Source organism: Schistocerca piceifrons, chromosome 6, assembly GCF_021461385.2.
Source record: "Schistocerca piceifrons isolate TAMUIC-IGC-003096 chromosome 6, iqSchPice1.1, whole genome shotgun sequence".
NCBI classification, from domain to species: Eukaryota; Metazoa; Arthropoda; class Insecta; order Orthoptera; family Acrididae; genus Schistocerca; species Schistocerca piceifrons.
In genome coordinates this window covers 464,940,945-464,945,347 of record NC_060143.1, presented here as the reverse complement: position 1 = coordinate 464,945,347, position 4,403 = coordinate 464,940,945, and the positions used below count along the sequence as shown (strand labels likewise).

The window sequence follows — 4,403 nt, the reverse complement described above, 5'->3', positions numbered from 1 at the left end:
AACCAGGGGGCAGTCACGGAGCGACCGACAAACCGCTTGTTTGTCACGAAAGATCACATGAGAATTCAGACCGAAAGTTAGGAGCTTCACTATCCACAATCAAATACATGTGTGTACTAAGCTGCCTAAACTACACATCGACCGACTGCCTCAGAGTGCCGACAACGTCAAAAATAGTCGTCAGTAGAAATAAGGACTACTACACACACAACCTGACAAACACTTGCACGAAGACCTGAATGATACCCAACAGTAACCAAACACACACGAAAACAAATCGGGAGTCGAAGCACACGCACACACACAGCCGACTCTTGAACGATCGGCGAGCCAAAACGCGTCTTCCGGTAGGACGACCGACTGACGATCCACCAAGACCGTGACTCCGCTAAAGTAATGCACTCCGTCTTCAGGCCACAAGTGGCCCATCGGGACCATCCTACCGCCGTGTCATCCTCAGTTCAGGATGCGGATAGGAGGGGCGTGTGGTCAGCACACCGTTCTCCCGGTCGTTTTGATGGTTTTCTTTGACCGGAGCCGCTACTATTCGGTCGAGTAGCTCCTCAATTGGCATCACGAGGCTGAGTGTACCCCGAAAAATGGCAACAGCGCATGGCTGCTGGATGGTGACCCATCCAAGTGCCGACCACGCCCGACAGCGCTTAACTTCGGTGATCTCACGGGAACCGGTGTAGCCACTGCGGCAAGGCCGTTGCCGGCTAAAGTAATGCAGGGCGGCAATGGCCGGCGAGCCATGTCGATGCAGACCTCACTGCTGCTCCAACTTGACTGCCCTAGTGCCACATTGCCACTCCGACTGGCAGGTTGGGACTGCACTCCAGACGCATTCCAACTGAGTGGCAGACTCGAACTTGCCACGAACACCCGACGCGAACTGGCGATCCGAACTGACATATGACTGACAACGACCGGGAAGTAATAGCAGTCCAGCAAAGATACTACGAGAGGGGATACATCGATACGCGCTTCTAACGCCGCTCACGGTCAGGCAAAGCATCAACTCAGTAGTTATTTAAATTAACGTAGTGAGGTGGAAGTACGTTAAAACCAGGGTGTAGAATACATGATGGCGGGAACACGAGCCTCGAGCCACTCATTTAGGACAAACTGTCTCAGAATACCGTTCGGCACCTTTAACATCGCTCGCATGCGAGAAAACACGCTCGCGTTGCCAGCTAAGTGTGATCCACTGTGTATTGATGCGACTGTTTGGCCACTCTTTACTTGACGTGTGCGCTTCATTTGGTTTTAATTTGTTATCCTAGGCTTCTACAATGATGAACTACGTGTCACCTCACTTGCCAATAAAATGACTTTGTCCCTGGGGGTGATGCATAACTTTCTGGTCATGTATGTTTACACATCACAGAAAAAAGCGAGGACTGCATTTTATGTCACATCAAAAATTACCACAAATTTTTTAACTTGTTAGCTGCCTTTTTGTGAAAATGGTCGGGGAACCCATCAAAAATCTGCTGACGAAGAAAAATTACTGTTTCACCAATAGCTACCATAGTCGAAGGATAGTAGGCAGCACAGCAGCTACAGCTACACTCCAGAAGCCACCTTACGACGTGTGTTTCAGGGTACTTCTGGTATCAATACAATTTCCGCCTTCCTTGTAGGCAATGTTTTGTAGAAATGAGAGCTCCCGGTAAGGCTCCTCATGGGCTGAGCTATGTATTGTTCGTCGTGGTCACTTCCCGAGAAATATGTGGGAGGAAGTTCGTTGGTGAAATTTCAACAATGAACATCTGGGTGATATACAGCGGTCCTCGTTAAAAGAGATCGCTGGGCAGCATCTCCTTAGCGGTCTCGCTCTTACGTAACGAACGTGTAACGGAAAACGACGTTTTTAGATCTTCTCTATCTGTTCTGTTTATCGAACTGGGTACACGTCCCAAAATGATGAGCAAAACTCAAGAATCTCCCGAACAAGTGTGTTGGAAGCCACATCTTCCACGGACAAATTACACCAGCTGATAAATGTTCCTGGTCGAGAACAAAAAAGGGCGAATATGCTCCTTTTTAAAAGACTCAGAGAGAAGTAGGGAACCAACAGTCTCAATCCTCATTACGACTTCCTCATCCAAAATTTTGGCATGTAAACATACTTGCACTCTTAACACAGAATATTTTGAATCATTATACCATTCTCAGTTTTTGTGGTGAAGTCTTCATATCCAGTATCTTCCTCTTACTGCCACTATCACTATATGTCTCTTTTCAATTGCTCCTTTTTCTCCCACCGACTCTTTCTCCTGTCTTCACCCTTTTCTCTCTCTCTTTCTTATCACTGGCTCCATCTCTGCCACTTTCACTGTCTCACTGTTTCACTGCCAATGTATCTTTCACCCCCTTTCTCCTTTCTCATTGTTTCTGTCTCCTGATTTCTCGCTCACTCTCACTTACTTTCTCTTCAGCCACCATTGTCTCCTATCCACATAAGCTCTTTCGAATAGTTCGCTCAGTGGGAAGTGGATAAATTATTTCGTGGTAAAGTTCGCTGGTTGTGAGAGGCAAGGGGCCAACGGATCCCCTCCCCCCATCCCCCCCCCCCCCCCCCCCACAACTAGTCTCTCTTTTGCTCCTACTGATACTATCTCCATTTATCTCTCTCTTTCCCTTTTACCGCCACTGTCTCTCGCTGACCATTACTATCTTCCTTCTCTTTGGCTCCCACTGCTATTGTTTTCACCCACCTCGCTTTCTCTTTCAATGCCACTTTCTCGTTCCCATCTCATTGTGTCCTCTCTCTCTTTGTCTCCCACTGCTACAGTCTCCTCGCTTACTGCTACCAGGACTATTAGCGTGCCACTTATATATATATATGCACAGTGTGAATAACAACAACAAGAAAATATATAAAAGGCTTTAATACAATAATAATGAATTACTTATTACAATAATATATTTTAATCTAATAATGCTAATTCATTTATTTCAGTGAATATCACTGAGTCATGTGTGCTTTAAATCGATATCTGCAGCTCATTAAAACTTCTCGTCCTTCTTATCATGGCGACGGATTCACCGGCACCCCACCAGAGGTAATGTAACCGCTCGCCGAGCGTATTTAACTTACGGGATCTCTGCTAGAAGAGTTTTGCTTTTTGTTCGGTGTGGTAACGAGGGTTGTTCACCGAGGACGGAGATCCTGTTCATCACGTTATGGATGGTGAAACGTGTGCCTGCGGCATTCGAAGAATTGCTGCTTCCCGCTGCCTTAGAGGTCATGAGTTTGTGTCTTCAGCGTTGGCACATTTCCATTTTCTGCAGCTTCGGTTTGTGGATGCTTGCATTTTCTATACAGCCACCGACCGGCGTGGAAGGAAAATGGCAAGCACCTTTTTTAAGTGTGATTGAAGTACTGGTTGTGATTTTCGAAATTCTTGTTCCTTTGTGTGAGCGCTTCTTGTATAAATCTAGGTTGGATCCTCAAGTTTAACACTGTCTAGCTTTGTTTAGTGACTGCTATATTTTAAGTTTTTGTATGACCATCTTTTAGCAGGACGTCTCCGGGACGACGGCCGTTTACTATCGTGACAAAAAATAAAAACACCTGCAGCCGTCCTTAAGATTTTATTTTATTTTGTCGCTACCATCTTCGACGCTTCATGCGTAAAACATTAAAGATAGCATTATCAACTTATTGGTCAAGTTACATAGAAGCAAATTAAAATAGAATGAGAACAGAGGAAAGACTCTACAAATGGATTTACACCGATCATTTTGACAGAAAGAATAGATACATCCATTATCACATATCTAAAATGTACCATCACGAATTCCCACTCAATACATTGTACAATTATACTATCTATTAAAACTTCTTTAAATACTATTCACGATTTTTATTTGATAGTCGGACATACATTATCTGCACAACCTTGAAATAACTTACTGTGAGACAAAATAACTGTAAAAGATGATTATTGGAAGGAAACAATACCTCACAGGGAAGTAAAAAGAAGGAACATGACCTATGTGTCGTGTCAAAGTATCAAATGCTTATGTGTACACAAATGAGGGGCATACACTATGTCATATCTATAACAAGAACATCCGAGACATGGTATAAGAAGCCAGAACGACTTACTGTATAGCACACTGCTCGAAAACTACTCTTGTGTGTTAAAAGTAATTGATCACGAGGAGCTAACTGAAAAATGAAATATATAGTTATGAATAAATGCATTGTATCTAGTACACACTTCCGTCTTTCGATGTCATTAAAACCAAAAGCCAATCCATGCCAGCAATTAGAAAAATTTCCAGTCATTCAAATCGTGTCAAAGTCAAGCCAAATTATTAATTGACCAGTGTTGAGGCCACATACCATGCTCATAATTAAATTACTATCACCTTTTCCACTGTAGAAA

General features: G+C 43.9%; 1 pseudogene; it reads right to left on the bottom strand.

The window, feature by feature from the left end:
* Window positions 1-600: 600 nt before the first annotated feature.
* LOC124803731 lies at window positions 601-717 on the bottom strand (annotated as a pseudogene).
* Window positions 718-4,403: the final 3,686 nt, after the last annotated feature.